Consider the following 21765-nt stretch of genomic DNA (forward strand, 5'->3'; position numbering starts at 1 on the left):
ATGCAGGTAAACAAATTAAAGATATACATATAAGAATGCAATACAGTAAATAAAAGATACAATATAAAAATGCAATACAGTAAATAAAAGTAAAAGAAGCTGCTCAATACTAAACATACAAATATGAATAACAGAAATGCATTACTATGCTATGCTTCAAGCTTACATTATCCATTCATTGAGAGTGGCCAGTGGTCTATTTTTATTATCCAGGTCGTACTGGTCGTAATCAGGAATCGGGAATCTTAATGGCAAGGTTGTTGATTGCTAGCTGTCTGCTATGAAACCTCTTGGCTATACTATAGTAAAAGGATTTGAGGAGGCGTACACACAGGTCCTCGTGTATCTTATTATTGTGCACATACCATGGTGCGTTGACAATTTGACGTAGCATACAATTTTGTGCTACTTGAAGTTTCCCTCTGTATCTGTTACATGAGTACGCCCAGACAGGGCATGCATAGCATAGTAATGGACGCAAAATGGATTTATAAATCAGTAGCTTATTATCTATTGATAAAACACTGTTTCGAGCAATTAAGGGGAAGAATTTAGCTTTACGTGCTCGAAACTTCTTAATAATACCCGTAATGTGTGGGTTCCATGACAAAGTTTTACTGAGGGTCAGCCCAAGGTAAATGACTTGCTTGTCCCAGGGGATAGAATTTCCATACATCCTGAGGTTTCTCTTGAATTTCTCCTTTCTAGTAAAGAGAATGGCTTGAGTTTTGTTTATGTTGACTTTGATTTTCCATTGTACAAGCCAAGCCTCTAATGCTTGTATGTAATTTTGTAAGTGTTGGATAGCTGAACCAGCAAATGCACATTGTGTGAGGATTGCTGTGTCATCTACATACATAGCCAGTGTTGTGTTGTGTGTTGTAGAGATGTCGTTCACGTAAATATTAAAGTAGGTGGTCCCTAAAAGGGATCCCTGAAGTACCCCGGCCCTTATGGGATGCACAGTGGAATTTGTTCCAGATACGTGAAGGACGAAGTTTCTACTTGTTAGGTAGGACTTTGTGATGTTTGTGATGTAATCTGTGAAACTCAGATTGTGTATTTTGTAGACGAGTGCCTCCAGCCAGACTCTATCGAAGGCCTTGGTTATGTCAATAAACAGTCCTCCAGTGACTTTTTTCTTTGCAAAACCTTCAGAAATCATTTTCACTACTCTGTAGACCTGGTTTGTAGTTCCCAGGCCTTTTCTGAAACCAAATTGACTTGGGATCATGATGTTGTTGTTTTCCAAATGACTACTGATTCTTTGTAGTAGAGTGGCCTAAAAGAACTTGCTCAGTGAAGATAATAGACTTATCGGCCGATAAGCCTCCGGATCCGATGCAGTTTTCCCCGGTTTTAAGATAGGGAGGATTTTTGACGTTTTCCATGCTGTAGGAAAATACTGCCGCTGTAAGATTTTCGTGAAGAGCTTGGAAAGCATGAAGACTATCTTGAGAGGCAGTTTCTTCAACATGGTGTTGGTGATGCTGTCCAGTCCTGGACTCTTCTTCTTCTTTAGTTTATTGACATAGTCAACAACCTCCGAAGGCATAACTGGAGGGATGTTGTTTATGCTTGTATCTGTTGTGAGACTGTTATGAAAGGTGTAAACAAGATTTTCTGTTGTAGTGTCCTGTATGTTGTTTGTGCAAAACTGAGATTTCAGCTGCTATGCTAACAATTCTGCCTTCTCAGTTTCAGTGTAGTAAATCCTCATAGAGCCTTTAAGGAGCGGAATGTTATTGTAGCATTTAGTATACCTAGAGATTGCTTTCCACAGTGAATTATCATCTGTGGAAAGTGAGTTAAGGTACCTGGTCCAGCTGTGTTGTGCTTGTTCACGTGTAAGAGACTTGACTGCATTAGACAGGCGATTCAGCAGTTGTTTATCCTCTCTATGCCTGGTCCTCTGAAATCTCCTTCTTGCTGCATTTATCTGCTTGACAAGTAGTGTCAACTCTCTGTTACGTACCGTTTTCCTATTAGGTACTTCTGCTTTGGCATCATTTCTTGCCATAGTAATTTTTTGAGTAATCTTCTGAATAAAACTGTCAATGTCATCCCCTGACTGTATCGTAGGAAGAGTGTAGTGTATGTTGTTAAGAGCTTTAGCAAATTTTTGCCAGTCAATCCGAAAGGCTCTGGTGTCTGTTGTGGTATACCCACTAATGTCCAGAATCATCTTAGCCGGGTTATGATCCGATGATAATTCATAGAGCCCGGAAATATCCAGTGGGACACTGGTATTTCCGAGCAGGAAGAATTCGAGGATTCCGGTGGACCTAGTGGTGTACTGTGTTGGGGTTTTTGGAGCTGCTATGTGTAATCCAGCCGTGTGGGCTAAGTTTAGAATTACACGTCCATTGTCGTTTGAATTATAGCAGTTCGACGCGCGGTGTCCTGCATTTAAGTCTCCACCTAGGATAATGTGTTTTCCAAGACTGAGTAAAATTTGTAAGTCAGCCAGGACTGCAGAAACATGACGTCCTGGAGGTATGTAAGTGGAGACAAGAGTGTATGTTATGGAAGTGTTTGTTGTGAGTGAAATAGCAGAGGCCTCTACGAACGAAAGCTGCGGAACTGTGACACGCAGCGTTTTATCAGGAGTGCAGTGCCACCTGAGTGTGTCTGCGTGGCCTAATGGATAAGGCGTCTGACTTCGAATCAGAAGACTGCAGGTTCGAATCCTGTCGCAGACGTGTTCTAACCGTGAAATTACATTTTTAAAATTATTCTTATTTAGTTTTAATTTTGTCTGATCATGTACTGTAGAGAAGAGGACCTGAATGTGTCCGCGTGCCCTAATGGATAAGGCGTCTGACTTCGAATCAGAAGATTGCATGTTCGAATCCTGTCGCGGACGTGTTTTAACCGTGAAATTTTGGTTTTAAAATTTTTCTTGTTTAGTTTTAATTTTGTCTGATCATGTACTGTAAAGAAGAGGTCCTGAATGTGTCCGCGTGGCCTAATGGATAAGGCGTCTGACTTCGAATCAGAAGATTGCATGTTCGAATCCTGTCCCGGACGTGTTCTAACCACGAAAAGTTATTTTTTAAATTATTCTTAATTAGTTTTAATTTTGTCTGATCATGTACTGTAAAGAAGAGGACCTGAATGTGTCCGCGTGGCCTAATGGATAAGGCGTCTGACTTCGAATCAGAAGATTGCAGGTTAGAATCCTGTCGCGGACGTGTTTTAACCGTGAAATTTTGGTTTAATTTTTTTTTTGTTTAGTTTTAATTTTGTCTGATCCTGTACTGTAAAGAAGAGGTCCTGAATGTGTCCGCGTGGCCTAATGGATAAGGCGTGTGACTTCGAATCAGAAGATTGCAGGTTCGAATACTGTCGCGGACGTGTTCTAACCATGAAAAGTCATTTTTTAAATTATTCTTAATTAGTTTTAATTTTGTCTGATCATGTACTGTAAAGAAGAAGCTCTGAGTGTGTCCGCGTGGACTAATGGATAAGGCGTCTGACTTAGAATCAGAAGATTGCAGGTTCGAATCCTGTCGCGGACGTGTTCTAACCATGAAAAGTCATTTTTAAAATTATTCTTAATTAGTTTTAATTTTGTCTGATTATGTACTGTAAAGAAGAAGGTCTGAGTGTGTCCGCGTGGCCTAATGGATAAGGCGTCTGACTTCGAATCAGAAGGTTGCAGGTTCGAATCCTGTCGCGGACGTGTTCTAACCATCAAAAGTCATTTTTTAAATTATTCTTAATTACTTTTAATTTTGTCTGATCATGTAATTTAAAGAAGAAGGTCTGAGTGTGTCCGCGTGGCCTAATGGATAAGGCGTCTGACTTCGAATCAGAAGATTGCAGGTTCGAATCCTGTCGCGGACGTGTTCTAACCATGAAAAGTCTTTTTTTAAATTATTCTTAATTAGTTTTAATTTTGTCTGATCATGTACTGTAAAGAAGAGGACCTGAATGTGTCGGCGTGGTCTAATGGATAAGACGTCTGACTTCGAATCAGAAGATTGCAGGTTCGAATCCTGTCGCGGACGTGTTCTAACCATGAAAAGTCATTTTTAAAATTATTCTTAATTAGTTTTAATTTTGTCTGATCATGTAATTTAAAGAAGAATGTCTGAGTGTGTCCGCGTGGCCTAATGGATAAGGCGTCTGACTTCGAATAAGAAGATTGCAGGTTCGAATCCTGTCGCGGACGTGTTGTAAACATGAAAATTCATTTTTAAAATTATTCTTAATTAGTTTTAATTTTGTCTGATCATGTACTGTAAAGAAGAAAGTCTGAGTGTGTCCGCGTGGCCTGATGGATAAGGCGTCTGACTTTGAATCAGAAGATTGCAGGTTCGAAACCTGTCGCGGACGTGTTCTAACCATGAAAAGTCATTTTTAAAATTATTCTTAATTACTTTTAATTTTGTCTGATCATGTAATTTAAAGAAGAAGGTCTGAGTGTGTCCGCGTGGCCTAATGGATAAGGCGTCTGACTTCGAATCAGAAGATTGCAGGTTCGAATCCTGTCGCGGACGTGTTCTAAACATGAAAATTCATTTTTAAAATTATTCTTAATTTGTTTTAATTTTGTCTGATCTTGTAATATAAAGAAGAGAACCTGAGTGTGTCCGCTTGTCACGGACGTGTTTTAACCGTAAAATTTTGTTTTTAAAATTTTTCTTCTTTAGTTTCAATTTTGTCTGATCATGTACTGTAAAGAAGAGGTCCTGAATGTGTCCGCGTGGCCTAATGGATAAGGCGTCTGGCTTCGAATCAGAAGATTGCAGGTTCGAATCCTGTCTCGGCCGTGTTCTATCTATGAAAATTCATTTTTAAAATTATTCTTAATTACTTTTAATTTTGTTTGATCATGTAATTTAAAGAAGAATGTTTGAGGGTGTCCGCGTGGCCTAATGGATAAGGCGTCTGACTTCGAATCAGAAGATTGCAGGTTCGAATCCTCTCGCGGACGTGCTTTAACCATGAAATTTTGGTTTTAAAATTTTTCTTGTTTAGTTTTAATTTTGTCTGATCATGTAGTGTGAAGAAGTGGACCTAAATGTGTCCGCGTGGCCTAATGGATAAGGCGTCTGACTTCGAATCAGAAGACTGCAGGTTCGAATCCTGTCGCGGACGTGTTCTAACCATGAAATTTTGTTTTTAAAATTATTCTTATTTAGTTTTAATTTTGTCTGATCATGTAATTTAAAGAAGAGGGCCTGAGTATGTCCGGACTCAGTGGAGCGGTGCTTTGTTACACCAGGGGACCTGGGCCGAAGGCCCTACCCCTTGTAGATTATTTTAGACATTAGGAACAACATTAAATCAATTAACCTGACTAATTAGATCTAATATTTTTTTAAATATTTATAATTTTTATTTATTTATTTATTTTTTAATTTTTTTATTTTTATCATTTGAATTAAAAATATAATTCAACCTAAAATCTATTTGTAGCTGTAAAGAGCAGAAAGCTGCCGAGCCGTGTGTCCTGAAAGACAAGATGTTATGGCAGAAGGAGTACCAAAAGTGTTACAAGGCCTTGATCAATATGGAGAGGATGCAGGTAAACAAATTAAAGATATACATATAAGAATGCAATACAGTAAATAAAAGATACAATATAAAAATGCAATACAGTAAATAAAAGTAAAAGAAGCTGCTCAATACTAAACATACAAATATGAATAACAGAAATGCATTACTATGCTATGCTTCAAGCTTACATTATCCATTCATTGAGAGTGGCCAGTGGTCTATTTTTATTATCCAGGTCGTACTGGTCGTAATCAGGAATCGGGAATCTTAATGGCAAGGTTGTTGATTGCTAGCTGTCTGCTATGAAACCTCTTGGCTATACTATAGTAAAAGGATTTGAGGAGGCGTACACACAGGTCCTCGTGTATCTTATTATTGTGCACATACCATGGTGCGTTGACAATTTGACGTAGCATACAATTTTGTGCTACTTGAAGTTTCCCTCTGTATCTGTTACATGAGTACGCCCAGACAGGGCATGCATAGCATAGTAATGGACGCAAAATGGATTTATAAATCAGTAGCTTATTATCTATTGATAAAACACTGTTTCGAGCAATTAAGGGGAAGAATTTAGCTTTACGTGCTCGAAACTTCTTAATAATACCCGTAATGTGTGGGTTCCATGACAAAGTTTTACTGAGGGTCAGCCCAAGGTAAATGACTTGCTTGTCCCAGGGGATAGAATTTCCATACATCCTGAGGTTTCTCTTGAATTTCTCCTTTCTAGTAAAGAGAATGGCTTGAGTTTTGTTTATGTTGACTTTGATTTTCCATTGTACAAGCCAAGCCTCTAATGCTTGTATGTAATTTTGTAAGTGTTGGATAGCTGAACCAGCAAATGCACATTGTGTGAGGATTGCTGTGTCATCTACATACATAGCCAGTGTTGTGTTGTGTGTTGTAGAGATGTCGTTCACGTAAATATTAAAGTAGGTGGTCCCTAAAAGGGATCCCTGAAGTACCCCGGCCCTTATGGGATGCACAGTGGAATTTGTTCCAGATACGTGAAGGACGAAGTTTCTACTTGTTAGGTAGGACTTTGTGATGTTTGTGATGTAATCTGTGAAACTCAGATTGTGTATTTTGTAGACGAGTGCCTCCAGCCAGACTCTATCGAAGGCCTTGGTTATGTCAATAAACAGTCCTCCAGTGACTTTTTTCTTTGCAAAACCTTCAGAAATCATTTTCACTACTCTGTAGACCTGGTTTGTAGTTCCCAGGCCTTTTCTGAAACCAAATTGACTTGGGATCATGATGTTGTTGTTTTCCAAATGACTACTGATTCTTTGTAGTAGAGTGGCCTAAAAGAACTTGCTCAGTGAAGATAATAGACTTATCGGCCGATAAGCCTCCGGATCCGATGCAGTTTTCCCCGGTTTTAAGATAGGGAGGATTTTTGACGTTTTCCATGCTGTAGGAAAATACTGCCGCTGTAAGATTTTCGTGAAGAGCTTGGAAAGCATGAAGACTATCTTGAGAGGCAGTTTCTTCAACATGGTGTTGGTGATGCTGTCCAGTCCTGGACTCTTCTTCTTCTTTAGTTTATTGACATAGTCAACAACCTCCGAAGGCATAACTGGAGGGATGTTGTTTATGCTTGTATCTGTTGTGAGACTGTTATGAAAGGTGTAAACAAGATTTTCTGTTGTAGTGTCCTGTATGTTGTTTGTGCAAAACTGAGATTTCAGCTGCTATGCTAACAATTCTGCCTTCTCAGTTTCAGTGTAGTAAATCCTCATAGAGCCTTTAAGGAGCGGAATGTTATTGTAGCATTTAGTATACCTAGAGATTGCTTTCCACAGTGAATTATCATCTGTGGAAAGTGAGTTAAGGTACCTGGTCCAGCTGTGTTGTGCTTGTTCACGTGTAAGAGACTTGACTGCATTAGACAGGCGATTCAGCAGTTGTTTATCCTCTCTATGCCTGGTCCTCTGAAATCTCCTTCTTGCTGCATTTATCTGCTTGACAAGTAGTGTCAACTCTCTGTTACGTACCGTTTTCCTATTAGGTACTTCTGCTTTGGCATCATTTCTTGCCATAGTAATTTTTTGAGTAATCTTCTGAATAAAACTGTCAATGTCATCCCCTGACTGTATCGTAGGAAGAGTGTAGTGTATGTTGTTAAGAGCTTTAGCAAATTTTTGCCAGTCAATCCGAAAGGCTCTGGTGTCTGTTGTGGTATACCCACTAATGTCCAGAATCATCTTAGCCGGGTTATGATCCGATGATAATTCATAGAGCCCGGAAATATCCAGTGGGACACTGGTATTTCCGAGCAGGAAGAATTCGAGGATTCCGGTGGACCTAGTGGTGTACTGTGTTGGGGTTTTTGGAGCTGCTATGTGTAATCCAGCCGTGTGGGCTAAGTTTAGAATTACACGTCCATTGTCGTTTGAATTATAGCAGTTCGACGCGCGGTGTCCTGCATTTAAGTCTCCACCTAGGATAATGTGTTTTCCAAGACTGAGTAAAATTTGTAAGTCAGCCAGGACTGCAGAAACATGACGTCCTGGAGGTATGTAAGTGGAGACAAGAGTGTATGTTATGGAAGTGTTTGTTGTGAGTGAAATAGCAGAGGCCTCTACGAACGAAAGCTGCGGAACTGTGACACGCAGCGTTTTATCAGGAGTGCAGTGCCACCTGAGTGTGTCTGCGTGGCCTAATGGATAAGGCGTCTGACTTCGAATCAGAAGACTGCAGGTTCGAATCCTGTCGCAGACGTGTTCTAACCGTGAAATTACATTTTTAAAATTATTCTTATTTAGTTTTAATTTTGTCTGATCATGTACTGTAGAGAAGAGGACCTGAATGTGTCCGCGTGCCCTAATGGATAAGGCGTCTGACTTCGAATCAGAAGATTGCATGTTCGAATCCTGTCGCGGACGTGTTTTAACCGTGAAATTTTGGTTTTAAAATTTTTCTTGTTTAGTTTTAATTTTGTCTGATCATGTACTGTAAAGAAGAGGTCCTGAATGTGTCCGCGTGGCCTAATGGATAAGGCGTCTGACTTCGAATCAGAAGATTGCATGTTCGAATCCTGTCCCGGACGTGTTCTAACCACGAAAAGTTATTTTTTAAATTATTCTTAATTAGTTTTAATTTTGTCTGATCATGTACTGTAAAGAAGAGGACCTGAATGTGTCCGCGTGGCCTAATGGATAAGGCGTCTGACTTCGAATCAGAAGATTGCAGGTTAGAATCCTGTCGCGGACGTGTTTTAACCGTGAAATTTTGGTTTAATTTTTTTTTTGTTTAGTTTTAATTTTGTCTGATCCTGTACTGTAAAGAAGAGGTCCTGAATGTGTCCGCGTGGCCTAATGGATAAGGCGTGTGACTTCGAATCAGAAGATTGCAGGTTCGAATACTGTCGCGGACGTGTTCTAACCATGAAAAGTCATTTTTTAAATTATTCTTAATTAGTTTTAATTTTGTCTGATCATGTACTGTAAAGAAGAAGCTCTGAGTGTGTCCGCGTGGACTAATGGATAAGGCGTCTGACTTAGAATCAGAAGATTGCAGGTTCGAATCCTGTCGCGGACGTGTTCTAACCATGAAAAGTCATTTTTAAAATTATTCTTAATTAGTTTTAATTTTGTCTGATTATGTACTGTAAAGAAGAAGGTCTGAGTGTGTCCGCGTGGCCTAATGGATAAGGCGTCTGACTTCGAATCAGAAGGTTGCAGGTTCGAATCCTGTCGCGGACGTGTTCTAACCATCAAAAGTCATTTTTTAAATTATTCTTAATTACTTTTAATTTTGTCTGATCATGTAATTTAAAGAAGAAGGTCTGAGTGTGTCCGCGTGGCCTAATGGATAAGGCGTCTGACTTCGAATCAGAAGATTGCAGGTTCGAATCCTGTCGCGGACGTGTTCTAACCATGAAAAGTCTTTTTTTAAATTATTCTTAATTAGTTTTAATTTTGTCTGATCATGTACTGTAAAGAAGAGGACCTGAATGTGTCGGCGTGGTCTAATGGATAAGACGTCTGACTTCGAATCAGAAGATTGCAGGTTCGAATCCTGTCGCGGACGTGTTCTAACCATGAAAAGTCATTTTTAAAATTATTCTTAATTAGTTTTAATTTTGTCTGATCATGTAATTTAAAGAAGAATGTCTGAGTGTGTCCGCGTGGCCTAATGGATAAGGCGTCTGACTTCGAATAAGAAGATTGCAGGTTCGAATCCTGTCGCGGACGTGTTGTAAACATGAAAATTCATTTTTAAAATTATTCTTAATTAGTTTTAATTTTGTCTGATCATGTACTGTAAAGAAGAAAGTCTGAGTGTGTCCGCGTGGCCTGATGGATAAGGCGTCTGACTTTGAATCAGAAGATTGCAGGTTCGAAACCTGTCGCGGACGTGTTCTAACCATGAAAAGTCATTTTTAAAATTATTCTTAATTACTTTTAATTTTGTCTGATCATGTAATTTAAAGAAGAAGGTCTGAGTGTGTCCGCGTGGCCTAATGGATAAGGCGTCTGACTTCGAATCAGAAGATTGCAGGTTCGAATCCTGTCGCGGACGTGTTCTAAACATGAAAATTCATTTTTAAAATTATTCTTAATTTGTTTTAATTTTGTCTGATCTTGTAATATAAAGAAGAGAACCTGAGTGTGTCCGCTTGTCACGGACGTGTTTTAACCGTAAAATTTTGTTTTTAAAATTTTTCTTCTTTAGTTTCAATTTTGTCTGATCATGTACTGTAAAGAAGAGGTCCTGAATGTGTCCGCGTGGCCTAATGGATAAGGCGTCTGGCTTCGAATCAGAAGATTGCAGGTTCGAATCCTGTCTCGGCCGTGTTCTATCTATGAAAATTCATTTTTAAAATTATTCTTAATTACTTTTAATTTTGTTTGATCATGTAATTTAAAGAAGAATGTTTGAGGGTGTCCGCGTGGCCTAATGGATAAGGCGTCTGACTTCGAATCAGAAGATTGCAGGTTCGAATCCTCTCGCGGACGTGCTTTAACCATGAAATTTTGGTTTTAAAATTTTTCTTGTTTAGTTTTAATTTTGTCTGATCATGTAGTGTGAAGAAGTGGACCTAAATGTGTCCGCGTGGCCTAATGGATAAGGCGTCTGACTTCGAATCAGAAGACTGCAGGTTCGAATCCTGTCGCGGACGTGTTCTAACCATGAAAAGGCATTTTTTAAATTATTCTTAATTAGTTTTAATTTTGTCTGATCATGTACTGTAAAGAAGAAAACCTGAATGTGTCCGCGTGGCCTAATGGATAAGGCGTCTGACTTCGAATCAGAAGATTGCAGGTTCGAATCCTGTCGCGGACGTGTTCTAACCATGAAAATTCATTTTTAAAATTATTCTTAATTAGTTTTAATTTTGTCTGATCATGTACTGTAAAGAAGAAGGTCTGGGTGTGTCCGCGTGGCCTAATGGATAAGGCGTCTGACTTCGAATCAGAAGATTGCAGGTTCGAATCCTGTCGCGGACGTGTTCTAACCATGAAAATTCATTTTTAAAATTATTCTTAATTAGTTTTAATTTTGTCTGATCATGTAATATAAAGAAAAGAACCTGAGTGTGTCCGCTCGTCACGGACGTGTTTTAACCGTAAAATTTTGTTTTTAAAATTTTTCTTCTTTAGTTTCAATTTTGTCTGATCATGTACTGTAAAGAAGAGGTCCTGAATGTGTCCGCGTGGCCTAATGGATAAGGCGTGTGGCTTCGAATCAGAAGATTGCAGTTTCGAATCCTGTCTCGGACGTGTTCTAACCATGAAAATTCATTTTTAAAATTATTCTTAATTAGTTTTAATTTTGTCTGATCATGTACTGTAAAGAAGAAGGTCTGAGTGTGTCCGCGTGGCCTAATGGATAAGGCGTCTGACTTCGAATCAGAAGATTGCAGGTTCGAATCCTGTCACGGACGTGTTCTAACCATGAAAATTCATTTTTAAAATTATTCTTAATTAGTTTTAATTTTGTCTGATCATGTAATATAAAGAAAAGAACCTGAGTGTGTCCGCTCGTCACGGACGTGTTTTAACCGTAAAATTTTGTTTTTAAAATTTTTCTTCTTTAGTTTCAATTTTGTCTGATCATGTACTGTAAGGAAGAGGTCCTGAATGTGTCCGCGTGGCCTAATGGATAAGGCGTGTGGCTTCGAATCAGAAGATTGCAGGTTCGAATCCTGTCTCGGACGTGTTCTAACCATGAAAATTCATTTTTAAAATTATTCTTAATTACTTTTAATTTTGTCTGATCATGTACTGTAAAGAAGAGGTCCTGAATGTGTCCGCGTGGCCTAATGGATAAGGCGTGTGGCTTCGAATCAGAAGATTGCAGGTTCGAATCCTGTCTCGGACGTGTTCTAACCATGAAAATTCATTTTTAAAATTATTCTTAATTACTTTTAATTTTGTCTGATCATGTAATTTAAAGAAGAAGGTCTGAGTGTGTACGCGTGGCCTAATGGATAAGGCGTCTGACTTCGAATCAGAAGATTGCAGGTTCGAATCCTGTCGCGGACGTGTTCTAACCATGAAAATTCATTTTTAAAATTATTCTTAATTAGTTTTAATTTTGTCTGATCATGTAGTGTGAAGAAGAGGACCTGAATGTGTCCGCGTGGCCTAATGGATAAGGCGTCTGACTTCGAATCAGAAGATTGCAGGTTCGAATCCTGTTGCGGACGTGTTCTAACGATGAAAAGTCATTTTTTAAATTATTCTTAATTAGTTTTAATTTTGTCTGATCATGTACTGTAAAGAGGAGGACCTGAATGTGTCCGCGTGGCCTAATGGATAAGGCGTCTGACTTCGAATCAGAAGATTGCAGCTTCGAATCCTCTCGCGGACGTGTTCTAACCATGAAAAGTCATTCTTTAAATTATTCTTAATTAGTTTTAATTCTGTCTGATCATGTAATTTAAGAAGAAGGTCTGAGTGTGTCCGCGTGGCCTAATGGATAAGGCGTCTGGCTTCGAATCAGAAGATTGCAGGTTCGAATCCTGTCGCGGACGTGTTCTAACCATGAAAATTCATTTTTAAAATTATTCTTAATTAGTTTTAATTTTGTCTGATCATGTAATTTAAAGAAGAAGGTCTGAATGTGTCCGCGTGGCCTAATGGATAAGGCGTCTGACTTCGAATCAGAAGACTGCAGGTTCAAATCCTGTCGCGGACGTGTTCTAACCATGAAAAGGCATTTTTTAAATTATTCTTAATTAGTTTTAATTTTGTCTGATCATGTACTGTAAAGAAGAGGACCTGAATGTGTCCGCGTGGCCTAATGGATAAGGCGTCTGACTTCGAATCAGAAGATTGCAGGTTCGAATCCTGTCGCGGACGTGTTCTAACCATGAAAATTCATTTTTAAAATTATTCTTAATTAGTTTTAATTTTGTCTGATCATGTAATATAAAGAAAAGAACCTGAGTGTGTCCGCTCGTCACGGACGTGTTTTAACCGTAAAATTTTGTTTTTAAAATTTTTCTTCTTTAGTTTCAATTTTGTCTGATCATGTACTGTAAAGAAGAGGTCCTGAATGTGTCCGCGTGGCCTAATGGATAAGGCGTGTGGCTTCGAATCAGAAGATTGCAGTTTCGAATCCTGTCTCGGACGTGTTCTAACCATGAAAATTCATTTTTAAAATTATTCTTAATTAGTTTTAATTTTGTCTGATCATGTACTGTAAAGAAGAAGGTCTGAGTGTGTCCGCGTGGCCTAATGGATAAGGCGTCTGACTTCGAATCAGAAGATTGCAGGTTCGAATCCTGTCTCGGACGTGTTCTAACCATGAAAATTCATTTTTAAAATTATTCTTAATTAGTTTTAATTTTGTCTGATCATGTAATATAAAGAAAAGAACCTGAGTGTGTCCGCTCGTCACGGACGTGTTTTAACCGTAAAATTTTGTTTTTAAAATTTTTCTTCTTTAGTTTCAATTTTGTCTGATCATGTACTGTAAAGAAGAGGTCCTGAATGTGTCCGCGTGGCCTAATGGATAAGGCGTGTGGCTTCGAATCAGAAGATTGCAGGTTCGAATCCTGTCTCGGACGTGTTCTAACCATGAAAATTCATTTTTAAAATTATTCTTAATTACTTTTAATTTTGTCTGATCATGTAATTTAAAGAAGAAGGTCTGAGTGTGTACGCGTGGCCTAATGGATAAGGCGTCTGACTTCGAATCAGAAGATTGCAGGTTCGAATCCTCTCGCGGACGTGCTTTAACCGTGAAATTTTGGTTTTAAAATTTTTCTTGTTTAGTTTTAATTTTGTCTGATCATGTAGTGTGAAGAAGTGGACCTAAATGTGTCCGCGTGGCCTGATGGATAAGGCGTCTGACTTCGAATCAGAAGACTGCTGGTTCGAATCCTGTCGCGGACGTGTTCTAACCATGAAAAGGCATTTTTTAAATTATTCTTAATTAGTTTTAATTTTGTCTGATCATGTACTGTAAAGAAGAGGACCTGAATGTGTCCGCGTGGCCTAATGGATAAGGCGTCTGACTTCTAATCAGAAGATTTCAGGTTCGAATCCTGTCGCGGACGTGTTTAACCATGAAAAGTCATTTTTTAAATTATTCTTAATTAGTTTTAATTTTGTCTGATCATGTAATTTAAAGAAGAAGGTCTGAGTGTGTCCGCGTGGCCTAATGGATAAGGCGTGTGACTTCGAATCAGAAGACTACAGGTTCGAATCCTGTCGCGGACGTGTTCTAAACATGAAAATTCATTTTTAAAATTATTCTTAATTAGTTTTAATTTTGTCTGATCATGTAATATAAAGAAAAGAACCTGAGTGTATCCGCTCGTCACGGACGTGTTTTAACCATAAAATTTTGTTTTTAAATTTTTTCTTCTTTAGTTTCAATTTTGTCTGATCATGTACTGTAAAGAAGAGGTGTATGTGTCCGCGTGGCCTAATGGATAAGGCGTCTGGCTTCGAATCAGAAGATTGCAGGTTCGAATCCTGTCGCGGACGTGTTCTAACCATGAAAATTCATTTTTAAAATTATTCTTAATTACTTTTAATTTTGTCTGATCATGTAATTTAAAGAAGAAGGTCTGAGTGTGTCCGCGTGGCCTAATGGATAAGGCGTCTGACTTCGAATCAGAAGATTGCAGGTTCGAATCCTGTCGCGGACGTGTTCTAACCATGAAAATTCATTTTTAAAATTATTCTTAATTAGTTTTAATTTTGTCTGATCATGTAGTGTGAAGAAGAGGACCTGAATGTGTCCGCGTGGCCTAATGGATAAGGCTTCTGACTTCGAATCAGAAGATTGCAGGTTCGAATCCTGTTGCGGACGTGTTCTAACGATGAAAAGTCATTTTTTAAATTATTCTTAATTAGTTTTAATTTTGTCTGATCATGTACTGTAAAGAGGAGGACCTGAATGTGTCCGCGTGGCCTAATGGATAAGGCGTCTGACTTCGAATCAGAAGATTGCAGCTTCGAATCCTGTCGCGGACGTGTTCTAACTATGAAAAGTCATTCTTTAAATTATTCTTAATTAGTTTTAATTCTGTCTGATCATGTAATTTAAGAAGAAGGTCTGAGTGTGTCCGCGTGGCCTAATGGATAAGGCGTCTGGCTTCGAATCAGAAGATTGCAGGTTCGAATCCTGTTGCGGACGTGTTCTAACCATGAAAATTCATCTTTAAAATTATTCTTAATTAATTTTAATTTTGTCTGATCATGTAATTTAAAGAAGAAGGTCTGAATGTGTCCGCGTGGCCTAATGGATAAGGCGTCTGACTTCGAATCAGAAGACTGTAGGTTCGAATCCTGTCGCGGACGTGTTCTAACCATGAAAAGGCATTTTATAAATTATTCTTAATTAGTTTTAATTTTGTCTGATCATGTACTGTAAAGAAGAGGGCCTGAATGTGTCCGCGTGGCCTAATGGATAAGGCGTCTGACTTCGAATCAGAAGATTGCAGGTTCGAATCCTGTTGCGGACGTGTTCTAACGATGAAAAGTCATTTTTTAAATTATTCTTAATTAGTTTTAATTTTGTCTGATCATGTACTGTAAAGAGGAGGACCTGAATGTGTCCGCGTGGCCTAATGGATAAGGCGTCTGACTTCGAATCAGAAGATTGCAGCTTCGAATCCTGTCGCGGACGTGTTCTAACCATGAAAAGTCATTCTTTAAATTATTCTTAATTAGTTTTAATTTTGTCTGATCATGTAATTTAAGAAGAAAGTCTGAGTGTGTCCGCGTGGCCTCATGGATAAGGCGTCTGGCTTCGAATCAGAAGATTGCAGGTTCGAATCCTGTCGCGGACGTGTTCTAACCATGAAAATTCATTTTTAAAATTATTCTTAATTAGTTTTAATTTTGTCTGATCATGTAATTTAAAGAAGAAGGTCTGAATGTGTCCGCGTGGCCTAATGGATAAGGCGTCTGACTTCGAAACAGAAGACTGCAGGTTCGAATCCTGTCGCGGACGTGTTCTAACCATGAAAAGGCATTTTTTAAATTATTCTTAATTAGTTTTAATTTTGTCTGATCATGTACTGTAAAGAAGAGGACCTGAATGTGTCCGCGTGGCCTAATGGATAAGGCGTCTGACTTCGAATCAGAAGACTGCAGGTTCGAATCCTGTCGCAGACGTGTTCTAAACATGAAAATTCATTTTTAAAATTATTCTTAATTAGTTTTAAATTTGTCTGATCATGTAATATAAAAAAAAGAACCTGAGTGTATCCGCTCGTCACGGACGTGTTTTAACCGTAAAATTTTGTTTTTAAAATTTTTCTTCTTTAGTGTCAATTTTGTCTGATCATGTACTGTAAAGAAGAGATCCTGAATGTGTCCGCGTGGCCTAATGGATAAGGCGTCTGGCTTCGAATCAGAAGATTGCAGGTTCGAATCCTGTCTCGGACGTGTTCTATCCATGAAAATTCATTTTTAAAATTATTCTTAATTACTTTTAATTTTGTCTGATCATGTAATTTAAAGAAGGTCTGAGTGTGTCCGCGTGGCCTAATGGATAAGGCGTCTGACTTCGAATCAGAAGACTGCAGGTTCGAATCCTCTCGCGGACGTGCTTTAACCGTGAAATTTTGGTTTTAAAATTTTTCTTGTTTAGTTTTAATTTTGTCTCATCATGTAGTGTGAAGAAGAGGACCTGAATGTGTCCGCGTGGCCTAATGGATAAGGCGTCTGTCTTCGAATCAGAAGATTGCAGGTTCGAATCCTGTTGCGGACGTGTTCTAACGATGAAAAGTCATTTTTTAAATTATTCTTAATTAGTTTTAATTTTGTCTCATCATGTACTGTAAAGAGGAGGACCTGAATGTGTCCGCGTGGCCTAATGGATAAGGCGTCTGACTTCGAATCAGAAGATTGCAGCTTCGAATCCTGTCGCGGACGTGTTCTAACCATGAAAAGTCATTCTTTAAATTATTCTTAATTAGTTTTAATTTTGTCTGATCATGTAATTTAAGAAGAAGGTCTGAGTGTGTCCGCGTGGCCTAATGGATAAGGCGTCTGACTTCGAATCAGAAGATTGCAGGTTCGAATCCTGTCGCGGACGTGTTCTAACCATGAAAAGTCATTTTTTAAATTATTCTTAATTAGTTTTAATTTTGTCTGATCATGTACTGTAAAGAAGAGGACCTGAATGTGTCGGCGTGGCCTAATGGATAAGACGTCTGACTTCGAATCAGAAGATTGCAGGTTCGAATCCTGCCGCGGACGTGTTCTAACCATGAAAAGTCATTTTTTAAATTATTCTTAATTACTTTTAATTTTGTCTGATCATGTAATTTAAAGAAGAAGGTCTGAGTGTGTCCGCGTGGCCTAATGGATAAGGCGTCTGACTTCGAATCAGAAGACTGCAGGTTCGAATCCTGTCGCGGACGTGTTCTAAACATGAAAATTCATTTTTAAAATTATTCTTAATTAGTTTTAATTTTGTCTGATCATGTAATATAAAGAAAAGAACCTGAGTGTATCCGCTCGTCACGGACGTGTTTTAACCGTAAAATTTTGTTTTTAAAATTTTTCTTCTTTATTTTCAATTTTGTCTGATCATGTACTGTAAAGAAGAGGTCCTGAATGTGTCCGCGTGGCCTAATGAATAAGGCGTCTGGCTTCGAATCAGAAGATTGCAGGTTCGAATCCTGTCTCGGACGTGTTCTATCCATGAAAATTCATTTTTAAAATTATTCTTAATTACTTTTAATTTTGTCTGATCATGTAATTTAAAGAAGAAGGTCTGAGTGTGTCCGCGTGGCCTAATGGATAAGGCGTCTGACTTCGAATCAGAAGACTGCAGGTTCGAATCCTCTCGCGGACGTGCTTTAACCGTGAAATTTTGGTTTTAAAATTTTTCTTGTTTAGTTTTAATTTTGTCTGATCATGTAGTGTGAAGAAGAGGACCTGAATGTGTCCGCGTGGCCTAATGGATAAGGCGTCTGACTTCGAATCAGAAGATTGCAGGTTCGAATCCTGTTGCGGACGTGTTCTAACGATGAAAAGTCATTTTTTAAATTATTCTTAATTAGTTTTAATTTTGTCTGATCATGTACTGTAAAGAGGAGGACCTGAATGTGTCCGCGTGGCCTAATGGATAAGGCGTCTGACTTCGAATCAGAAGATTGCAGCTTCGAATCCTGTCGCGGACGTGTTCTAACCATGAAAATTCATTTTTAAAATTATTCTTAATTAGTTTTAATTTTGTCTGATCATGTAATTTAAAGAAGAAGGTCTGAATGTGTCCGCGTGGCCTAATGGATAAGGCGTCTGACTTCGAAACAGAAGACTGCAGGTTCGAATCCTGTCGCGGACGTGTTCTAACCATGAAAAGGCATTTTTTAAATTATTCTTAATTAGTTTTAATTTTGTCTGATCATGTACTGTAAAGAAGAGGACCTGAATGTGTCCGCGTGGCCTAATGGATAAGGCGTCTGACTTCGAATCAGAAGACTGCAGGTTCGAATCCTGTCGCAGACGTGTTCTAAACATGAAAATTCATTTTTAAAATTATTCTTAATTAGTTTTAAATTTGTCTGATCATGTAATATAAAAAAAAGAACCTGAGTGTATCCGCTCGTCACGGACGTGTTTTAACCGTAAAATTTTGTTTTTAAAATTTTTCTTCTTTAGTTTCAATTTTGTCTGATCATGTACTGTAAAGAAGAGATCCTGAATGTGTCCGCGTGGCCTAATGGATAAGGCGTCTGGCTTCGAATCAGAAGATTGCAGGTTCGAATCCTGTCTCGGACGTGTTCTATCCATGAAAATTCATTTTTAAAATTATTCTTATTTACTTTTAATTTTGTCTGATCATGTAATTTAAAGAAGAAGGTCTGAGTGTGTCCGCGTGGCCTAATGGATAAGGCGTCTGACTTCGAATCAGAAGACTGCAGGTTCGAATCCTCTCGCGGACGTGCTTTAACCGTGAAATTTTGGTTTTAAAATTTTTCTTGTTTAGTTTTAATTTTGTCTCATCATGTAGTGTGAAGAAGAGGACCTGAATGTGTCCGCGTGGCCTAATGGATAAGGCGTCTGTCTTCGAATCAGAAGATTGCAGGTTCGAATCCTGTTGCGGACGTGTTCTAACGATGAAAAGTCATTTTTTAAATTATTCTTAATTAGTTTTAATTTTGTCTCATCATGTACTGTAAAGAGGAGGACCTGAATGTGTCCGCGTGGCCTAATGGATAAGGCGTCTGACTTCGAATCAGAAGATTGCAGCTTCGAATCCTGTCGCGGACGTGTTCTAACCATGAAAAGTCATTCTTTAAATTATTCTTAATTAGTTTTAATTTTGTCTGATCATGTAATTTAAGAAGAAGGTCTGAGTGTGTCCGCGTGGCCTAATGGATAAGGCGTCTGACTTCGAATCAGAAGATTGCAGGTTCGAATCCTGTCGCGGACGTGTTCTAACCATGAAAAGTCATTTTTTAAATTATTCTTAATTAGTTTTAATTTTGTCTGATCATGTACTGTAAAGAAGAGGACCTGAATGTGTCGGCGTGGCCTAATGGATAAGACGTCTGACTTCGAATCAGAAGATTGCAGGTTCGAATCCTGCCGCGGACGTGTTCTAACCATGAAAAGTCATTTTTTAAATTATTCTTAATTACTTTTAATTTTGTCTGATCATGTAATTTAAAGAAGAAGGTCTGAGTGTGTCCGCGTGGCCTAATGGATAAGGCGTCTGACTTCGAATCAGAAGACTGCAGGTTCGAATCCTGTCGCGGACGTGTTCTAAACATGAAAATTCATTTTTAAAATTATTCTTAATTAGTTTTAATTTTGTCTGATCATGTAATATAAAGAAAAGAACCTGAGTGTATCCGCTCGTCACGGACGTGTTTTAACCGTAAAATTTTGTTTTTAAAATTTTTCTTCTTTATTTTCAATTTTGTCTGATCATGTACTGTAAAGAAGAGGTCCTGAATGTGTCCGCGTGGCCTAATGAATAAGGCGTCTGGCTTCGAATCAGAAGATTGCAGGTTCGAATCCTGTCTCGGACGTGTTCTATCCATGAAAATTCATTTTTAAAATTATTCTTAATTACTTTTAATTTTGTCTGATCATGTAATTTAAAGAAGAAGGTCTGAGTGTGTCCGCGTGGCCTAATGGATAAGGCGTCTGACTTCGAATCAGAAGACTGCAGGTTCGAATCCTCTCGCGGACGTGCTTTAACCGTGAAATTTTGGTTTTAAAATTTTTCTTGTTTAGTTTTAATTTTGTCTGATCATGTAGTGTGAAGAAGAGGACCTGAATGTGTCCGCGTGGCCTAATGGATAAGGCTTCTGACTTCGAATCAGAAGATTGCAGGTTCGAATCCTGTTGCGGACGTGTTCTAACGATGAAAAGTCATTTTTTAAATTATTCTTAATTAGTTTTAATTTTGTCTGATCATGTACTGTAAAGAGGAGGACCTGAGTGTGTCCGCGTGGCCTAATGGATAAGGCGTCTGACTTCGAATCAGAAGATTGCAGGTTCGAATCCTGTCGCGGACGTGTTGTAAACATGAAAATTCATTTTTAAAATTATTCTTAATTAGTTTTAATTTTGTCTGATCATGTACTGTAAAGAAGAAGGTCTGAGTGTGTACGCGTGGCCTAATGGATAAGGCGTCTGACTTCGAATCAGAAGATTGCAGGTTCGAATCCTGTCGCGGACGTCTTTAACCGTGAAATTTTGGTTTTAAAACTTTTCTTGTTTAGTTTTAATTTTGTCTGATCATGTACTGTAAAGAAGAACACCTGAATGTGTCCGCGTGGCTTAATGGATAAGGCGTCTGACTTCGAATTAGAAGATTGCAGGTTCGAATCCTGTATCGGACGTGTTCTAACCGTGAAATTTTGTTTTTAAAATTATTCTTATTTAGTTTTAATTTTGTCTGATCATGTAATTTAAAGAAGAGGGCCTGAGTATGTCCGGACTCAGTGGAGCGGTGCTTTTTTACACCAGGGGACCTGGGCCGAAGGCCCTACCCCTTGTAGATTATTTTAGACATTAGGAACAACATTAAATCAATTAACCTGACTAATTAGATCTAATATTTTTTTAAATATTTATAATTTTTATTTATTTATTTATTTTTTAATTTTTTTATTTTTATCATTTGAATTAAAAATATAATTCAACCTAAAATCTATTTGTAGCTGTAAAGAGCAGAAAGCTGCCGAGCCGTGTGTCCTGAAAGACAAGATGTTATGGCAGAAGGAGTACCAAAAGTGTTACAAGGCCTTGATCAATATGGAGAGGATGCAGGTAAACAAATTAAAGATATACATATAAGAATGCAATACAGTAAATAAAAGATACAATATAAAAATGCAATACAGTAAATAAAAGTAAAAGAAGCTGCTCAATACTAAACATACAAATATGAATAACAGAAATGCATTACTATGCTATGCTTCAAGCTTACATTATCCATTCATTGAGAGTGGCCAGTGGTCTATTTTTATTATCCAGGTCGTACTGGTCGTAATCAGGAATCGGGAATCTTAATGGCAAGGTTGTTGATTGCTAGCTGTCTGCTATGAAACCTCTTGGCTATACTATAGTAAAAGGATTTGAGGAGGCGTACACACAGGTCCTCGTGTATCTTATTATTGTGCACATACCATGGTGCGTTGACAATTTGACGTAGCATACAATTTTGTGCTACTTGAAGTTTCCCTCTGTATCTGTTACATGAGTACGCCCAGACAGGGCATGCATAGCATAGTAATGGACGCAAAATGGATTTATAAATCAGTAGCTTATTATCTATTGATAAAACACTGTTTCGAGCAATTAAGGGGAAGAATTT

At 38.3% G+C, this 21765-nt stretch overlaps 22 non-coding genes across 22 annotated transcripts; all 22 read left to right on the forward strand.

The window, feature by feature from the left end:
- The first annotated feature begins 3448 nt into the window (after nt 1-3448).
- TRNAL-UAG (transfer RNA leucine (anticodon UAG)) lies at nt 3449-3521 on the forward strand. Its single transcript has one exon. It is a non-coding gene; the product is annotated as a tRNA-Leu (tRNA).
- A 91-nt stretch (nt 3522-3612) lies between these two features.
- On the forward strand, nt 3613-3685 carry TRNAR-UCG (transfer RNA arginine (anticodon UCG)). Its single transcript has one exon. It is a non-coding gene; the product is annotated as a tRNA-Arg (tRNA).
- A 91-nt stretch (nt 3686-3776) lies between these two features.
- Nucleotides 3777-3849, forward strand: TRNAR-UCG (transfer RNA arginine (anticodon UCG)). The gene has a single exon. It is a non-coding gene; the product is annotated as a tRNA-Arg (tRNA).
- A 419-nt stretch (nt 3850-4268) lies between these two features.
- On the forward strand, nt 4269-4341 carry TRNAQ-UUG (transfer RNA glutamine (anticodon UUG)). The gene has a single exon. It is a non-coding gene; the product is annotated as a tRNA-Gln (tRNA).
- A 91-nt stretch (nt 4342-4432) lies between these two features.
- On the forward strand, nt 4433-4505 carry TRNAR-UCG (transfer RNA arginine (anticodon UCG)). Its single transcript has one exon. It is a non-coding gene; the product is annotated as a tRNA-Arg (tRNA).
- Nucleotides 4506-5033: 528 nt separating this feature from the next.
- TRNAR-UCG (transfer RNA arginine (anticodon UCG)) lies at nt 5034-5106 on the forward strand. Its single transcript has one exon. It is a non-coding gene; the product is annotated as a tRNA-Arg (tRNA).
- A 3872-nt stretch (nt 5107-8978) lies between these two features.
- On the forward strand, nt 8979-9051 carry TRNAL-UAG (transfer RNA leucine (anticodon UAG)). Its single transcript has one exon. It is a non-coding gene; the product is annotated as a tRNA-Leu (tRNA).
- A 91-nt stretch (nt 9052-9142) lies between these two features.
- On the forward strand, nt 9143-9215 carry TRNAR-UCG (transfer RNA arginine (anticodon UCG)). Its single transcript has one exon. It is a non-coding gene; the product is annotated as a tRNA-Arg (tRNA).
- Nucleotides 9216-9306: 91 nt separating this feature from the next.
- On the forward strand, nt 9307-9379 carry TRNAR-UCG (transfer RNA arginine (anticodon UCG)). Its single transcript has one exon. It is a non-coding gene; the product is annotated as a tRNA-Arg (tRNA).
- Nucleotides 9380-9798: 419 nt separating this feature from the next.
- Nucleotides 9799-9871, forward strand: TRNAQ-UUG (transfer RNA glutamine (anticodon UUG)). The gene has a single exon. It is a non-coding gene; the product is annotated as a tRNA-Gln (tRNA).
- A 91-nt stretch (nt 9872-9962) lies between these two features.
- On the forward strand, nt 9963-10035 carry TRNAR-UCG (transfer RNA arginine (anticodon UCG)). Its single transcript has one exon. It is a non-coding gene; the product is annotated as a tRNA-Arg (tRNA).
- Nucleotides 10036-10563: 528 nt separating this feature from the next.
- On the forward strand, nt 10564-10636 carry TRNAR-UCG (transfer RNA arginine (anticodon UCG)). Its single transcript has one exon. It is a non-coding gene; the product is annotated as a tRNA-Arg (tRNA).
- A 91-nt stretch (nt 10637-10727) lies between these two features.
- On the forward strand, nt 10728-10800 carry TRNAR-UCG (transfer RNA arginine (anticodon UCG)). Its single transcript has one exon. It is a non-coding gene; the product is annotated as a tRNA-Arg (tRNA).
- A 91-nt stretch (nt 10801-10891) lies between these two features.
- On the forward strand, nt 10892-10964 carry TRNAR-UCG (transfer RNA arginine (anticodon UCG)). The gene has a single exon. It is a non-coding gene; the product is annotated as a tRNA-Arg (tRNA).
- A 1784-nt stretch (nt 10965-12748) lies between these two features.
- On the forward strand, nt 12749-12821 carry TRNAR-UCG (transfer RNA arginine (anticodon UCG)). Its single transcript has one exon. It is a non-coding gene; the product is annotated as a tRNA-Arg (tRNA).
- A 1129-nt stretch (nt 12822-13950) lies between these two features.
- On the forward strand, nt 13951-14023 carry TRNAR-UCU (transfer RNA arginine (anticodon UCU)). The gene has a single exon. It is a non-coding gene; the product is annotated as a tRNA-Arg (tRNA).
- A 524-nt stretch (nt 14024-14547) lies between these two features.
- TRNAR-UCG (transfer RNA arginine (anticodon UCG)) lies at nt 14548-14620 on the forward strand. The gene has a single exon. It is a non-coding gene; the product is annotated as a tRNA-Arg (tRNA).
- Nucleotides 14621-16946: 2326 nt separating this feature from the next.
- Nucleotides 16947-17019, forward strand: TRNAR-UCG (transfer RNA arginine (anticodon UCG)). Its single transcript has one exon. It is a non-coding gene; the product is annotated as a tRNA-Arg (tRNA).
- Nucleotides 17020-17274: 255 nt separating this feature from the next.
- Nucleotides 17275-17347, forward strand: TRNAR-UCG (transfer RNA arginine (anticodon UCG)). The gene has a single exon. It is a non-coding gene; the product is annotated as a tRNA-Arg (tRNA).
- A 1948-nt stretch (nt 17348-19295) lies between these two features.
- On the forward strand, nt 19296-19368 carry TRNAR-UCG (transfer RNA arginine (anticodon UCG)). The gene has a single exon. It is a non-coding gene; the product is annotated as a tRNA-Arg (tRNA).
- Nucleotides 19369-19623: 255 nt separating this feature from the next.
- TRNAR-UCG (transfer RNA arginine (anticodon UCG)) lies at nt 19624-19696 on the forward strand. Its single transcript has one exon. It is a non-coding gene; the product is annotated as a tRNA-Arg (tRNA).
- Nucleotides 19697-20388: 692 nt separating this feature from the next.
- TRNAR-UCG (transfer RNA arginine (anticodon UCG)) lies at nt 20389-20461 on the forward strand. The gene has a single exon. It is a non-coding gene; the product is annotated as a tRNA-Arg (tRNA).
- Nucleotides 20462-21765: the final 1304 nt, after the last annotated feature.

Source organism: Stegodyphus dumicola, chromosome 12, assembly GCF_044657685.1.
Source record: "Stegodyphus dumicola isolate Sdum_Otavi_A_Nest chromosome 12, ASM4465768v1".
Lineage (NCBI taxonomy): Eukaryota > Metazoa > Arthropoda > Arachnida > Araneae > Eresidae > Stegodyphus > Stegodyphus dumicola.